The sequence below is a fragment of the Puma concolor genome, chromosome D4 (genome assembly GCF_028749965.1).
Source record: "Puma concolor isolate L17-30 chromosome D4, mPumCon1.1.hap2, whole genome shotgun sequence".
Taxonomy (NCBI): domain Eukaryota; kingdom Metazoa; phylum Chordata; class Mammalia; order Carnivora; family Felidae; genus Puma; species Puma concolor.
This window is the reverse complement of record NC_141679.1, coordinates 51,856,614-51,874,834: the sequence shown is the minus strand read 5'-3', so window position 1 is coordinate 51,874,834 and position 18,221 is coordinate 51,856,614. Positions and strand designations below refer to the sequence as shown.

At 36.4% G+C, this 18,221-nt stretch overlaps 1 protein-coding gene across 4 annotated transcripts in view; it reads left to right on the top strand.

Moving 5' to 3' along the window:
* LINGO2 (leucine rich repeat and Ig domain containing 2) overlaps window positions 1-18,221 on the top strand; it is a 506,668-nt gene that overhangs the window by 304,893 nt on the left and 183,554 nt on the right. The window contains exon 4 of one of the 4 annotated variants that reach the window (XR_015243594.1): window positions 2,366-3,725. The exons of 2 other annotated variants lie outside the window; for them this stretch is intronic. The gene's annotated coding sequence lies outside the window, so the exon portion shown is untranslated. Of the gene's footprint in view, window positions 1-2,365; window positions 3,726-18,221 lie in introns of those variants that run through there. One more of the 4 variants, XM_086685451.1, reaches the window with a different exon arrangement.

Here is an 18,221-nt window from a genome sequence, read left to right as displayed (position 1 = left end):
CATTCTCTCTGCCTCTCTCAAAATAAATAAAGAAACTTAAGAAAAATTTTAAGTAGTTTCTCAGAATTTAGGGACTTCTTGTCTTACATATTCTAGCTTTTTTTTCTGTCTCTGAATAGGCTGAACAATAGCCACTAGGTTCTTCTATTTCGGTAGAAGCTGACTTTGTTTCTTGAGAGTAATAATAACAGCTACTTCATGTTTGTGAAGATTAATTTAGATACTACATAAACTTAAAGTGACTTATAACACTGTCTGGCACATAGTAAATGCCAATTATCAGCACACTACCAATAAGAAATGAAATCTTGATAGTGGTTGCTGAGACAAGTGACTAGATTGAATGAAGTCTAAAGGCCGTGTACTTGTAGAACATCTTTCGTACCTCAAATGTTTCCATACATGTCACTCCTTCAGGCTTCACAACAACATGGCAGGATGTATTATCTCCATCTTATAGATGAGCACTGAGAATGTAAATAACTTTACTTGCCCAGAAGTGGGAGTGTCAAAACTAGACTTCAAATGTAGGTCATCTGGCTTAAACAGCAAGCCTCTTTGTAGGTCATTGTGCAGACTCTTGCAGTGCAACAAACCACTAGTCCCTAGAGCACTGCCCACATGCCTAATGCATGACATTTTAAAAGCTGATAATGGATGTAAAAAAGCTGGGAAACACTTGAACATAAAAGCACTGAGTTTGTGAACATCTGTCAGAGATTCACTAAATGGGCATATTGCTATGGAATGAATTGTGTTTCCCTAAAATTCATGTGTTGAAGCCCTATCCCCCATGTGACTGTATTTAGAAATAGGACCTATGAGGAGGAGATAAAGGTTAAATGAGGTCATAAGATTGAGCCCTAACTCGATAGGGCCTGTGTCCTTATAAGAAAAGGAAGAGACACCAGAGTTCTCTCTTTTTCTTCACCATTGAGGTGAAGACTATGAGCAGCTGACTATGAGCAAGGAAAAGAATCCTTACCAGGAACCAAATAAGCCTGCATCTTGATCTTGGACTTCTCAGTCTTCAGAATTATGAGAAAATAAACTTCTGTTAGTTAAGTCAATCAGTCTGTGGTATCTGGTTATGGCAGACTGACTGGACTAAGACACACTTATCATACTGGCATCTCCTCTCTTCCTCTTGGTACAGTTACTCTGTTTTTTTTCTTCTTTCGACTTCAGGTATTTCAGTCGGTATTCCTATAAATATGAAACACTATTTCTCATTTCATATCTAGCACAGCTGCATTCATTCCAACATTTTTTTGAGAGTAAAACCTGTGTTGCATGACAGAGATGCAAAATCAGGAAGAATAGATGCCAAGTATTATGGTAGAGCTTCCAGAGTAAAAATGTAGGATGTGTGTATGTGTCTGTGTGTGTGTGTGTGTCTGTGTGCACACGCATGTATGTGTGTGAGATATATGAGCAAGATGAAGAAGACGAAAGGGTGACTTAAGAGGCAGAATTAACATCAGAGGTTGAACAGAATACAATGTCTGTTTACTTCAGGCTAAGGGCAAAACACAACGCTCTTGGGTGAAGCCAAGGGAAAGAAAGGAACAAGGGCTTAGTGAAGGTAGTAGGAAAAAAGGTCCAGAAAGTTGTCTTCTGCCCTTCTAGACAATTTCTTTCCTAGACTAACACCTGATACCTTTTCTGGCTCCTACAAAAGATACTTCTACATCCTGATGCTTCAGATAGTTGACACAACAGAACCAGGGTCCCTCCCCAGTTCTGCTGTTTAGCCTTGAAGCTCCATGCATGCACAATGATACTTAGAGAAGCAATGCACACTTGTGGGCACTTAAAGGAGAACAGATAGAAAGGTTCAGCTATGGAACTTTTCTAGGAGCTAATCTTACTTTGCAAATAGCCTATTTACCACTGGAAGGCATCAATGGATTTATTATTCTTTCTTGAACTACAAATTCTTTCTTTTGTTCTGGGGAAGGGCATGCACTATCATCAGATTTTCTATGCTTCTTCCCACCCTTAATGCCACTATGTAGGTTGAGTCCACTATCACCTAATGCCAAGTTAACTATTGCTAGTATCCACATTCCAATCATTCTCTCCAACATTACAGATATGATCTTGTGACTCCCTATGTAAAACCCTTCAGTGACTCTCGCTTGTCCTCTGCATCAAGTCCTTTATGTTCAGGGTGTCCTAAAATACCCTTTAAACTTCCACTACCCTCAAATATTTACAGTTCCCAGAAGGTAGCAAGCTCTCCCTTATCATCAGTTACTTTGCACATGCTGTTCTCTCTGCCTTTCCTCACCTGGGTAGCTCTAATATTCAAGTCTTCATTTAGCTATTACCCCATCTCAATTAGCTTGTCTTCATTTCACAGCAGAGGAGGAAATTCCTGTGTTTCCAGAACACCCAGAACTCTCATCACATTGGAGTAGGATTGTCTGTTTATTTCCAGTCACTAGAAGGTGGGTACTGATGGCAGAGACTATTATTGTCCATTGTTCATTGTAGTGTTCATTATATTCACCCCAACCGATGTCCTTTCTGTGCCTCGCCTATATGTTAAAACACTCTGCTGGCTGCTTATTTGTTAATTCATTCAAACATTCATTCAGATGTATGTATTTAATACCAGGTATATGTCTGGAACTGTTGAGATCGCTGGGGACTCAGCAGTGAACATAACAGAAAGTAATTCTTGCCCTCATGGAACTTGCATTGTTACGAGGCTAAGGCAGATAATAACCAAAAGCAGTAATGAAAATATAGAAGATATAGATCAGATAGGGAGTGCTGATAGGTGGAGAGGGGCACAATCTTAAATAAGATGACCAGTAAAGGCCTCACTGAAAAGATGACATTTGAGCAAAGCATATAAGAAAATTAGATTCGTGTTCGGGGGAAAAAAAGCAATCCAGACAGAAAGAATTCCAGAGCAAAGTTCATGCTATGATTTCTCTCACTTGGTAAATAAATAAACAAAACAAAGCAGATAACTCATTTTTTACCTCACTCTCCCTTCCAGCTGCCATTTCATCTTTCAGTTCTGGCTTCCATATTGTATAGTCTATGTCCTTAACTATATATTACATATATTTATTTATTTGCCTCATGTCTGTCCCCCTAATAAATTGCAAGCCCCATAAAGACAGGGATTTTGTCTATTTTATTCATTGCTACATTATCACGATCTAGAATCAGAATCTAGAATGGTGCCTAGACACAATAGGCAGTTGATCAATAATTTTTGAATGGATAAAATAATGAATAATTTTGAAAGAATCAATAAGTTAGAACCCCTATACTTATTATATGTTATTATTAAATATATTTTCTTCTGTCCCCCCCCCCCCCCCCCGTAAGTCTTCATTTCTAAAAGCTTCATTTTGGCTTCTGGACTACTATATTTCAAATACAATGAAAATAAATCTTTTCTACCAAAAAAATTGCCCTTTACTGTCTCTCACCAACTCTACTTATTTTAAAGAATATTCCAATGTTAGCCAAAAAAAATTAGTGTATGGGTAATGGCTGATCTGGTATTTTTTTGTTCTGTGTGCTGCTGCCTCAACTCTATGGAAGAATGAGTTAAATTTTCAAAATATACAAATCAAAAGTGGGGGGCACTTGGGTGCCCCAGTCGGTTAAGCCTCCAACTCTTGATCTCAGCTCAGGTCTTGGTCTCAGGGTCGTGAGTTCAAGCCCTACATTGGGCTGCATGCTGGGCATGTAGACTACTTAAAAAAATAATAATAAGGAAAATGATAGAGCTCTTCATATCCTTTAAGACATGATTACAAAATGTTAGTGCATATATGAGTCAGAAGTTTGTATTTTTTTTGTTTTGTTTTGTTTGGACAGGGTATTTTGTTTGCCTGTTAAAAGCTTGAAAGAATTGAACTCATAGATGCAGATATATGGTTCTTATTTATTTATTTATACATTATTTTATATCTTGCATTATATATTAATTTTATTTATTTATTTAATATGAATTTTTTTAAATATTTTTTCAACGTTTTTATTTTATTTTTGGGACAGAGAGAGACAGAGCATGAACGGGGGAGCATGAACGGGGGAGGGGCAGAGAGAGAGGGAGACACAGAATCGGAAACAGGCTCCAGGCTCCGAGCCATCAGCCCAGAGCCTGACGCGGGGCTCGAACTCCCGGACCGCGAGATCGTGAGATCGTGACCTGGCTGAAGTCGGACGCTTAACCGACTGCGCCACCCAGGCGCCCCTATTTAATATGAAATTTATTGTTAAATTGGGTTTCTATACAACATCCAGTGCTCATCCCAACAGGTTCCCTCCTCAATGCCCATCACCCACTTTTCCCTCCCTCCCACCCCCCATCAACCCTCAGTTTATTCTCAGTTTTTGAGAGTCTCTTATGGTTTGCCTCTCTCCCTCTCTAACTTTTTTTTTCCCTCTCTAACTTTTTTTTTTCTTGTGGTTCATTTTTTTTTTTTTAATTTTTTTTTTCAACGTTTATTTATTTTTGGGACAGAGAGAGACAGAGCATGAACGGGGGAGGGGCAGAGAGAGAGGGAGACACAGAATCGCAAACAGGCTCCAGGCTCTGAGCCATCAGCCCAGACGTCAGGCTCGAACTCCCGGACCACGAGATCGTGACCTGGCTGAAGTCGGACGCTTAACCGACTGCACCACCCAGGCGCCCCAACTTGTGGTTCATTTTTAAATGGGATAAGGTATGTCTCAAGGATAAGACGTCTGAAGGAATACTGGGTGGCAAAACCATACATGGTTATTCTAATGTCGTTTGTGAGAACATTTCCCATTGTGTGCAGATGGAACTGACAGTTTTGTTTATTTATTTATATTGTCCAAGTGTAGAGCATGTATATTCCTGTTGCTTTACTTTAGTGCAATTTAAGTCCCAGAAATCTTTAGGTCTTGGCTCCAACCATTCATATAATCACTTAAACTGGCTAGAAAAACCACCTCCTTACTCCTATGAAGAACTTTCCAAATGCATAGGGAAGGAGATGACTACTATGCCTAAACTAATTGTTTGCAAACTTGGCTTTCTATTAGAGTCACCTGGGACATTTTTAAATCCATCAGATGCCAATTTGAACAATTTCTGCTTTAGCCATAATGGCATGAGCTACAACAGACTTTTCTCTCACCATAATCAATTAGAAATCATTGACCATCTTTGGTGTTCAGTAGATACCCCAAAAGAGTCACATCCAAGTAGGTAAATAAACTAGCACAGACTAGTAGCAGAAGAAGTAGTAGTAGTTATTCTTAATTTAGACAGGACTTGATAGAATCTAAAAGCCCATTTGTTTTTCCACCAGATAGAAGAACCCAAGTTTAGAATTTGGGAAAGAAAAAAAAGAAAGAAAGAAAGAAAGAAATTGCTAATACCATTGATTAGAGAAAACCCCATTAGATATTTGGGGGGGGGTGTCAAATTCTACAGTTCTGGAAAGCAACACTTATTCCATTCTCAAAATAAAATTAAAAACAAATCCATCTCCTGTGTCCTGCCTCATCTCAATAAATTATAATCACATTCTTTCTTTACTGTCTGCCACAAATGCCCTAAAGTCTTCCTGAGCATCCTTCTAACACCAAATAAAAATAAATCATCTCTCCTTTGAACCACTGTATTTGAATGCCCCATGGCTTCTAAACCTTTGTGAGTGCATGTGAGAGTGTTTTAGTATTGTGAAGTAGCAATTGTTCACAATAATAATTAATTCTTGATCCCTGTGAGATAGTTACTGCTCGAAGCATGTGCACCTTATTTCATTTAATCTTAACAACAAACACATGGGATGAGAACCCTTCTATATCTTTCTTTCTTCACCGAGGAAGCTGAGGTTGAGAGAGCTAGTAAGTAACAAAACCAAGAGTTATACACAAGCAGTCAGGCTCCAGAAAACAAGTTCGTTGGATCCACTCTATTGTGAGTACGTGGTTTCTTTTTCTTGTTTAGAAGCTCCTTGTAGACAAAAGCTATGTCTTTTTCATCTCCATATGCTCTGTACTTAGCACAATGTTTGGTTTATAGTTGGTTTGGGGGGGGGGACGTTTGTTAAATGAATAAATGCATGAAAATTATAAGTATGTTTTGGAAGGTGATGCCTAAAGGGTAAGAGGCATATTATTGATGTGTTTGGTGGTTTTGTGTTTGGTAAATAATAGTTCCATTGAATTGCTTTGATTTTTTTTTTTTTAGACTATTCTCTTCATTTTGTTTTCCCATTAGGCTGGGATTGTGAAGAAAAATAAAGTTTTTGACATATAAAATAGATTGTTTTCAGAGCTAGCAAATTTAGTGATCAATTCTAATCATTAAGTATGAAATTCCTTTAGTATACTTAGATTTGGCAAATGGAGAGAGGAAAATAGCTAAAGTCATTGAAAAGAAGCCTTCCTCAGCTTTCTAGAGGAAAAAATGCCAGTTCAAAATGGATAAGGAAGAAATGGAAAACAATTATAGGTAAAACCACAAGCTTTACAGGCTCAATGATTTTTTTTTTAATTTTATCATTCATTTTATCGCATTTACTTTGCTTTCCCCTACACCTGAAAATGAATGGGGAGTGGCATGGTAATAATGTATTTGGGAATGCAGATTTTTTGGTTAGGCTACTGTATGACTTGAATGAACAAAACTAAGCATCTTCTGTGTAAAACCAGGAATAGTGGAAAGTAGATCCAAGAATTATCTCCCATCCTTTTTGTACTTGACCTTCCTCCACAATCAGACTCCTTAACCCCAAACTTTGGGCCCTGGATATCCCAATACATGTTATAGGGTCTCTGCAATGAAGTTCAACAAAGTAACAAGATTTAGTGTGCCATTAACAAAGAGTTAGCGTGAAAGAGACCAATAAAATACTATTGATTCACTTCTGTTTTGAGCAAATGTTGTACAGTGAACTATAAAAAAACATTGTTCTTTAGAGAGATGGTAAATTTTATGACTGCACTTGTTCTTATTTTAGAAATCTGGGTTTGCACTCAAAGTAGCTTTGTCAAAATTAGAAAAACTAACAATGAAAAATTAAGAGGACTCCATGTCTACTTTCTTGTTCAAGAGACTAACTGGGAAGAAGACTGTCCCAGCCTAAGAGTTGAACAGGGATGATGTTGGTGCTTCGCTGTAGCAGAGTCCAAATGACTCTAGACAAAACTGGACCAAGGAACCTGTGGGTGTCAAACTCAAGCTGAAAGACAAAATTGTTAGTGGAGGAGAAATGGCTAGCAATACTCAATGTGATGAGTGAAAGTCTTCTGTCAATATACTAACAAGAGACAGGGAGCAAAGGACATATGGAACTGGGTCAGGAGAGTTGAGAGAGTTGCTCAAGATTTGGTGCTCATACCTACAGACAGGATGTCAAGAACTTATCCTGATGGTATGGTGCCTGCTAACCATGTATGTGGGAGTGGACCAGCCACCTCAAAGGCATAAAGCTATCCAGACACTTTGCCTATGTTACCTCCTGATGGCTTTCCCAATTGCTGGATGTCAAGATGATTTTTTTGTGTGCTCTCAAGACATTTATTTGTCATGCTCCAGTGTAATTCATCATTATTCATCTTTTACCATAGAATGACTTTAGAAACAATTAATCTGGTTCAAAGTTACAGCTTCCATACTTTTAAAGCTATGTATCATTGAGCAAATTACTTTGCATTTGTATTTTCATCTGTAAAACAGAGTTAATAAAAGTTTCCAAATCTCATAACATTTTTAAGGAAAGTTAATGATAAATACATGAGAAATTCTTAGAATTTTCTGGCAAAGCGTAACATGAAAAATTATTTTTTATTAATATACTCATTATTATCATCTTATATTTTACCATAGTGCCTGACACATTGCCAGTGATCTGTAAATATCCAGTGAATACAAATTCACTAGAATTTCATTCATGTGAATGAAATATCATGAATCCTAAGTTTATAAAGCATTTGCAGAGGTCAAAATATATACCTGTAGTTCAAATGAAAATGAACAATTTAGATAGGCACCAGCTATTTCTTTAGAGTTGTCACTTTTGATAACATTTACCTATGGTACCACTAGTAGAATAGGGCTTCATTTTTTTTTTATTGAATTTAAGCAAAGAATAATTCCCAACATTTATAAAGTTTCCTTCCTGATTAATTTGACATTTTTGGCTTAGATAAAAATAGAGGCAGAATCATTTCCTGAACAAATGAAAGCTGAACTCCTTGGTTGCAACTTGATCAATGTTACAAGTCAGGGCCAAAACACATCTTAATTCTGGGCTGTTGTGGACTTTGTTACTTATACCAAGAAGTCAAATCAGTTGAACAATTGTTAATAGAGTTTTAATAAAATCCAGTGAATTGTAAATAGGCAAGTTGGAGCTTGTTTAGGCAGAAAATTGGGCTGTAGGATTGTGGTGTGTGTGGTAATGATGATTGAATTAGGCAGACTCTGTAGTCCACAAAGGAAAAGTAACTATCCACCATGATCTGTACTCTTGATATTGTTGATGGATCTTTGAACATGTATTTTTATTTTTATTTATTTTTGTCTTTAAGAACAAGTAAAAAAGTTATTGAGAGAAGCAACATATGGTACCATCACACATTACTTTTAGGCCTTGTGACTCACTTCTCCCAAATCTTACCATCTGAATTCAAAAGGTTATTTTGAGTGAATTTTAGAATCTTCTGTCCTTTGGAAAAATTTTAACCTTAGCATTATTTCAAATATCTACCCAGCTGGCTCAATTGGTGGAGTATGCAACTCTTGATCTCAGGGTTGTGGGTTCAAGCCTTCCACTGGGTGTATAGATGACTTAAAAAAAAAAGATTATTTCAAATATCTTTATGGTCTATTTAAAAAGGACAGAAAGAGTTTCAATTTACAACTCATTAATTTCAGGTTACAGTAAGTATCTACTAATTTTAACCTCTTAGCCTGATGTTCCCCCTGTAGCTCAAAGTCTGTCCTACCTTTGACTATTGCTCTTTTCTTAACTACCAGTTAGCTCCAGATTATGTGGATGCCTCCTTTTCAATGTCTCTCAAATGTGTGGAATATTTATAATAAACTTATTAAAGTAATCTTTTGCCTCTGGTTTCTCGTCCCTCTAATTGGCCATACATATTTTTGCTAGAATTGTTTTCTGAAACATGAATATAAGTGTAACTTCCATCTCTAAAATTTCTGATTTACCTGTGTTGCCTAAAGAATAAAATCTAAACCTCTAAACCTGTTACTTAGAATGTTTCAGCACTTGGCCTTCCACAAGCAACTCCTGACACCTTATCCTCACCGGTGTTGAATCATGCACCAAAAGGTAGTCTCCCTGTCATTCTTCACTGTGCCATCCTGTATTTTTTGTTTAGTTAACATGCACCTCTCTAAGCCACATGTAAGCAATAGCTTCTATGGGCAGTTGCTGGGATCCCAGAACCCCACCCAGACTGCCACCATCCAGTCATCTCCAGAGTAGAGAGTAATACATAAGAAGATACAAATAATGCAGAAAAAAAATATAAAATATCTTCCTGAAATGCAGAGTGCAATGTATAGTAAAGGAATGATTACATTTCATATTAAAATAAGCCATGTAGTAGACTTGTTACTGCTGTTGGATCTCCCTAGTATTCTGTCCTGCAGTGGGGAAAGGCTTACTCCTTGACTAAAGCCATGTAGTTCTGAGAGAATTTCTGTATTACACCATTTCTCTGCCTCAGTAGCTCCAGTTTTTTGATCTGCTGTGTATCTGACCCAAGCCAGGTGAATCAGTCTTTTCCTGTAATTTTTCAACCAGTTTCTGGAATTTAAGGACTTCCTTTATGCCAAAGGTAGAAGATGTGAGGTAAGGGAGCTAGCAGTTATTTGAGTAAGTGAGCTTTAGAGGTTGAAGCTTTATTAGATTCAAAGAGCAAAGCTGAGGATGAGGGGTTGGCTGTTTTGTTGTGGCATACTTAGAAAATTTAAAAAAAAGTATATATTTCAGGTATACAAGGTGATGTTTTGATAAACATATAGAGTGAAATTATTGCTCTCAAACTAATTACCATATCACTTCATATAATTATGGTTTCTTTTGCATGTGTGTGTGTGTATACTAAGAACACTTAAGACCAACTCCATGAGCAAGTTTCAACTATTTAATACAGTTGTATTAACTATAATCACCACGTTGTACATTAGATCCCCAAAACTTATTCATGTTGTAGCTTGAAGTTTGTACCCTTTGACAAACATTTACTCCTTTCCCCTACCCTCCCAGCCCCTGGCAACCACCATTTTACTCTTTGCTTTTATAAGCTCAACATTTTTAAATCCCCCATATAAATGAGGTCATGCAGTATTTGTCTTTCTAGACCTGGTTTATTTCATTTAACATAATGTCTACCAAGTTCATCTATGTTGTTGCAAATGGCAAGGTTTCTTTTTTAAAGCTGAATAATATTCCACTGTGTATGTGTATATGTGTGTGTGTCTGTGAATATATATATTATGTTTCTTTATTCACCCACCCATGGGTGGACATTTATTATTTCCATATCTTGGCTGTTATAAATAATGCTGTAATGGATATATGGGTGCAGATATCTCTGCAAGATACTGACTGCTTGTCCTTTAAATATTTGTCCAAAAGTGGTATTGATGAATCATATGGCAGCTCTATTTCTAATTTTTGAGGAGCCTCACCAACACTTGCTCTCTTTTGTCATTTTGATAATAGCCATTCTAACACGTAATAGTGAAACATTTTGAGGAACACTGTTTTATGAAACTTTGGGAAAATTATATGGATACTGTTTTTGGGTAAAGTTTAACTGGAAGGAATGGATTGTTAGTAGTGAATATAATAGAAAATGCAAGTTTTTACAGAGATGTAATGAAATGGTGAAAACTGCCAAAGGTGAAAAGTTCTAAAGTAGCATTTGGTAATAGTCTCCCAGAATCTGCCTATGAGAGGAGATAAATGGTGTCTGAATTCTGCATCCTAGAAAGTTACTGTCTGCTAGCTGGTTGCTATTCTACATGAATCCTTCTCGCTTGATTTGCAATATAAGTGAAGGTGAGAAATTGTAATAATGGACTTCCTTTCTAGTTTTAGGAGGATTACCTGATTTTTGTCTCAGGTTTTTTCATCAGCAAATGAGGCTAATACTATCTTTTGGTTGCTACTGGTGCTGAATGATTTTTAATGAGTTTGTGTTTAAGTACTTTCACTTGCTTTCAATGAAAAATCATTAGTTGCACTTAAATGTTGTGTATTTTAATTGGCAAAATAACCTGGATAACAATATTCAAGTTCCCGGCCAACATATTTTTGCTCTTAATGGTATTCATATCATCATGCATCCAAATGCCTTTTCCCTATACTTTAAGTCTCTTTTACCCCCAAGTGGTGCTGGGGAACTAGGGAACAATAGACTTTCCTTGAGAAATCTTATGGCCCAAAGATATATTTATACAACTGAAAGCCTATTAGAAATTGCTCTATGTAAATATTATACATTTATATTGTGATCTTAACCTTGTCTTCCATGTTCTTCAACCTTTGGCTGAACATTGGTCTAGCTATTGATGCAATGGATGAGATTCTGTGAGGCCAGATTTAAGTCCCCTTCTGCAAACACTGGAAAGATCAAAATTGGAAGATGGAATAACATCAAATACTGGTCATGGGTATGAATGTCTAAAATGCTAGGAAGGGAAACAAAGGATAGTATCAAAGAGACTAATAGACTGGGGTATGGAGCCAAAACCAGCAGTCAGTATGGTGCTTGACACTAAGTTCATTCGGTCATTCATTCAGTCTTTCATACAGTAACCATTGTTAGATACAGCCAGACACTGAAAGTACAATAATGAACAAAATATGAAAACTGTACCCCTCTTTATAAACCATCATTAAATATTTGGTAAGTAAATGAATGGGTAGGGAAGAATGAATTAATTCACATTTGTAGAGTATCAAATCATAGATATGAAGAGCAAACAGTAGAAGTAAAGGTGTAACAGAAAAGACAAATTATAAAAAATAAATAAAAGACAAATACTGATTTTTGTCTTTATGGGACAATTTAGCCATGTGAATTGATGAGTAGAACCTGATATAAAGGAACAGAAAAGTAGCAGATAATTAGGATGAAATTTTGTCCAATTACTGAACATTGGTGAGGCAACAAATACGTTAGCACTAGAATTTTTTTTCTCATTCCTTTTATTTTTTAATGTGATAGGTCTACAGGACCATCATCCCCTTTAATGAATGGGCCACTTCACAGAAATCACTGTAAGCCAGAGCCCTCTCTTGAGATACCACACGAGGTGGACACTATTTCTGTTGGACTCCAATAGACTCCAATCAGTGCAATTAATATCCTGACATGCTCAGTTCAGCAGATCTTCCCTGCCTCTTAGAACATTAGACAATGATCCTATTAACCTTAATGTCCTAGAGTAATTAATTTTTTTCACAATTGCTGTAGATTCCCTTTTATAAGGCAGCACATTCCCCGGAAGTTGTTAGGCACTCATAATATGATGTCAGCAATCAAATGAACCAACATCTCCCATTCAATGGGTCTGGGTTCAGAGCTTCCAGTCAGCTCTCTGTTTTGAACGAATATCAGTCACCTTTTCATAGTTAAAAAAAAAAAATCTCAGTTACCCCACAACTGTAGGTAATAGGCTATCTTACAAGAGAGGACAAAGGAACTGTCTGTGTTCAATTATAGCAGATGTTCTTAGTTACCTGAAACATAGTTGAAATAAATGTTACTGACTTTATTTAGCTAAGTAATCAGGTAAAGCAGGAAACACGCCATTTGGTTCTTGTTGATCAGATTTCCAAATCCTCCTTGGAAATCCCAGAAAGTTATCATGGAATTTAAAATTTCATTTGTATTTTTTTAGTAATCTTTTTATTCTAATAAAATTTAATATCAGAAAAATGGTTCATATGTCAGTTATCTAAAAAAATAAATCTGCACATATACCAATTAAAACTTATTTGAAACAAAGAATTTATTAGTTTTTTTTTTTTTTTTTTAGCTGAGAGCACTTTGACTTTAAAATATGCCATAACAGGGGCGCCTGGGTGGCGCAGTCGGTTAAGCCTCCGACTTCAGCCAGGTCACGATCTCGCGGTCTGTGAGTTCGAGCCCCGCGTCAGGCTCTGGGCTGATGGCTCAGAGCCTGGAGCCTGTTTCCGATTCTGTGTCTCCCTCTCTCTCTGCCCCTCCCCCGTTCATGCTCTGTCTCTCTCTGTCCCCAAAAAAATAAATAAAAAAACGTTGAAAAAAAAAATAAAATATGCCATCACATAGTTCCAGAATTTTAATTCTCTGTGCATTTACCTCATTTATAATGCCTGGAAACCTTGTATAGACAACTTTTTTAAAGAATTCATAGAACAAAATTAAATACTTTATTATATATGCCAATTGACAATCTAGGTAGCAAAATAAATGTTTTCAACCATCATTTTGATACATCTGTGAAGCCGTTATCTCCTTAAACCAAGCATGAAAGTGATGGATTCTCTGAGAATTTATTGATTATTCAAGTCTGTCCTCATGTACATGTCCATGCAGCTTCTAATTTAGCTTTGCTTTATTATACTCTTTTCTCCTTGCTCTGACCTTTTTATGTATTGTATACCTTTCTATCATACACACAGACACACACACACACACACACACACACACACACACACACAGACACTTTGGAAGCAAAATGAGCTTCTTCCTTAGTACATACTGTGTGAAGGACAGTTGCTTAGCTGAATACTGACTGCATGGATTCCTCCCCTGTGTAACTTCTCTTCAGGAATTACTGTATACCTATATACAGAAGCTGTAAGTGGAAATAGCAACTGCAAGGGTAATCTTCTCCTGTGTATGACCTAATGGTCCTTCAGTGCCCGCTGCCATGGCCTTGTCTATCAGACATGCTCTGATGAGCTCTGAGGTACTTTTAATCCAATTTTGAGAGAGAGAAACTGGCAAATGGAAGGAAAGACCCTATGAATGCTAAGAAAGGAAATGGATAGTAGAAGTGAAGCCTGCTTCCCTTGGCCTCCAGACTCCCCCAGCAACCTTAAGAAACCCTCCTTTATCTAACCTTCTTTTTTTTAATGTTTTATTTATTTTTTTGAAAGAGAGAGAGGGAGAGGGGAACAGAGGATCCAAAGTGGGCTCTGTGCTGACCGCAGCAAGCCCAATGTGGGGCTCGAGCTCAAGAACTGTGAGACCTGAGCCAAAGTCAGATGCTCGACTGAGCCACGCAGGTGCCCCTATCTAACCATCTTTGAGTATCTTTTCTTTTTCCCAAGAACTCTTCATTGGCATATCAGAGGCTTGTGCTTCTAATATAAAGATCTCTTCTCAAGAAATTCTTGTTGATAAACTTGGCTTGGATATGGGGCACTTCATCAGAGGGTCTTCTATTGTCTGCAGAATGTGACAAAATGACTGATTATAAACCCCAGTTTTCAAAAAGAGACACCAGAGTGTCGAGGGTTTGCATGGGTGTGGTCTTTCTGTTCTGGAGATATTCAACCTCAGAAATTTAATTCTTTAATTTGCTCCCAGAATTCTGAGACTGAGGGACTGAATATCCGTAACTAAGCTTACTCTAGAGGAGTAAACTAAGAAGGCCAGTACATTTATCTACAATAAGGATAACTGCCTTCAAAGAGCTTGAGTGTTCATTATCTAGGATGATATCTCGGTCAAGTATGTGGGAAGCCATATGGATAACCAGGAGTTTTGGTGAGCACATGGTCATGTAAAGACAGAGATATGATATCTTCAGACAGTTGTTCAGGGAGTTCATGTGCTAGAAGTAAAGAACACAGAGTTTGGAATCACAGAAGCCTGCATCCAAAACTTCTGTTCCTCTAAGAGATTATTTTAAGCTACCTGATCTTCAGTCTTTTCATCTAAAAATGTAAAAATAACTTCTAAGAAAGAGTTGAACTACTTAAATAACACATATAAGCAGAGCCCAATGTGAGATTCATAGAAAGTGCCCCTAAGTTGCAATATTAGTTAGCATTATCATTATCATTATCATTAGTGTTAAAATGTACCCAAGCAGTGTAAAGGTACATCTTGTTCCATTAAAGAGTTCATTTATTTATTTTTAGCAGGTGGAATGCTCCATCATCTATGTGATGCAGAGACTCTTCTCTGGATATTACTGGCTTAATGCTAATATTATACCTGGCTGATTTTCATTTTCCTAGACTCAATGCAAATTAGCAATCCATTTCCTTTATGATGTCACAGAAAATTATGCTAATGATATTTTGATTTACCAAAGATTCCCCAGACATCTTATTTTCACTAAGAGCAGTTGAGTCTCTGACTTTCATTCGCAAAATGGGAATTAAAATGCCTGTGTGATAAGATAGATGTATTTTGTGACTGAATGAGAGAATATATTTTTAAAATGCCTAGCACATTGCCTGATGAGTAGTTATTCTTTAACAATGCTAATTGAAGCTACTGCATATTTAAAAACCATACCTGGGAGTGGTTGCTGTCACTGAATTATATCGACTACTGTTGGTTTCTATTAAAGGGAGTAGCATCTTTTGGCCTGTTCTCAGTTTATGGAGAATATTCTATATTGTGAAGCCACCATGTCTGAAACTGTCTCTTCAATGTATATTTAAGAAGCACATAAGAGGAAAAGGGAATAAGTCCCAAAACTTCTTAGAAACTTGTTGCAATAGAGATGTTTTTTTTTCTATTTTTAGTGAATAATTACAAATAAGAGATTCCAATCAGTAGTGGTTAGTCATCTAGCTAAACTACCTTATACCCTCTATTTCCACAAATCCAGACCCTATTTTTGTCTTATAATTGTAAGCAGTTGTATACATCTCCATGTGATTTAATATTCTACCATTTCAGTAGAGCATATTTTTAAAAATTTGATTTCTACAAACATATGTTGGGCATATTCTATGTCAAGCAGGGTAGCATTATCACATTTTTATCCTACAAAGACCACTCTGACCATTGTATAAAAAGAAGGAGGTTATAGGGGCGCCTGGGTGGCGCAGTAGGTTAAGCGTCCGACTTCAGCCAGGTCACGATCTCGCGGTCCTTGAGTTCGAGCCCTGCGTCGGGCTCTGGGCTGATGGCTCAGAGCCTGGAGCCTGTTTGCGATTCTGTGTCTCCCTCTCTCTCTGCCCCTCCCCCGTTCATGCTCTGTCTCTCTCTGTCCCAAAAATAAATAAACGTTGAAAAAAAAATTTTTTTAAAAATAAAAAAAAAAAAAAAAAAGAAGGAGGTTATAAAAAGTGGATGTGAGGAAATAGGACTTTTTAGGATTGTGTGCAAAGAAAAAGTTAAAGTTTCGTTAAGAACATAGGGACCCCTCTTGTGGGCATAACTTTTCATGACTGATCCTTTGATTTAGCATGTGGCTTCTCAGAGACCTTGTTTTCCATTACTTGTAGATTCCTGGCTATGATCCCTGCTGTTAAATTTGTGGGAAATCTAAGCATAGAGAAATTGAATTCTTAGAGTAAATTTATTATATTATAAAGGTAAACTTGTTTCCCCAAAGCTGGAAACAATTACCTGTCAATGGTTTACATATTTTTTTTTATCTTTAATGAATTTTAATGCTCTCAGATAGAATATCTACAAATAAATAAACTACCAATAAATAAAGTACCAATAATGAGAATTTCTGACTGGAATTCACAGGGGAGAATTAAAATCCAATAAGCAGTTGCCATATATTGATATTTTTTACTTCTGCATTTTAATAGTTTAGGGATTTAGTGATTGAAATATAAAGCAAATTATTTCTAAAACTTCTAAAAGTAAGAAATGAAAAAAGTTCAGTTGGCTGTTGTTAGTTTGTTTCTTCAATTTGCTTCATTTGAGAAAAACTCTTTCATTTTAACCCAATATTGTGTTCTTCCTTATAATTCAATATTAGGGTATTATTAGGATGAGATTCTTATCTCTGTAAATGTAATTGGAACACATATTGCAAGTCCATAGGTGTTTGAAAAGGGAATGCTCCAAAATGGAAATTCATGAACTTTGATGATAAATTGAACAGTATCATTCATTAGAACACAAAGACTTTCTCTTCATTATGGAAACACAGGGATTTGATACAGGTAGAAGGTAATTTTGATGCCCAGAAATATGGTACATGGTGAATATAGCCTCATTTCTTCCATAACAGGAAAATAATATACAATCTGTACTGTGTCTCTATAAATAAAAACCCACTCAGGTATGTGTCCAAACAGACCAAACAATACAGAAATGGAAAGACCGTATTTTTTTCCTGGATTTTTTTTACATCTGGATCAGCATGTGCTTATATTTGATTTATAGCCTTTACAAATTGAAATTTGGCCCCACAGGGAAGAGAGTGAGCTTTAGTTTGAGTAGACAAACTGTCTTAGTAGTCTGGCCCAAAGTCTGAGTTTTTCTTTATAAGTGAAGAAATAACACAAGTAAATAAATTGTTATGGTAATAAATGGGCTCTACAGTCATGTTTTAGATGGAAATTTGGATTTTGCCATCCAACTCCCATATGCACCTCTTCCTTCCCTATACCCCAAAAAAATAGTGTATCTTCAAACAGAAGCACTTAACTGTACAGTGATGTTTGTCATAGCACTAGCAATAAAATGGAGTAATGGAAGCACTTTCAAGTCTTGATTCTCCATTACTAATTGTGGATCTTTTTTCCTTTCTAAATATTACTATTGTCATCTTTAAGTACAAATAATCTGAGCACTAAATGAACGTGTATGTGAAAGTACTTGGTAGACCCCCATTCATGAAGCTGAGATAAGCCTAGCTTGTGTCAATCATACTTGCTTTCTTCAGTGTGAATTCCTTACGTATACTCTCCATTATTGTTGTTGTTGTTGTTATTGTTGTTGTTTGTCCTTGCCTCCCCCAGGATATAGGTGATGCCAAATAACATAGCTCCAGTATAAAGGAATAGAGGAATATTTTATTCGTACTTCAGTATTTTAATCACAAATACATTATTTTTATAACTTTATTAATATTGAGCATTGCCAGTTATTTACCTTTTTTCCTCATTGATATTTAGGCATTTTATATATTATGGATATTAGTCTATTGGCTTCTAATTATTTTTAAGCTACATTTTTTCAGTCATTAACAATTTAAGGTAAACTAATAGATGGTTTTGACTTTTATTATTTAAATCTATCAGTGT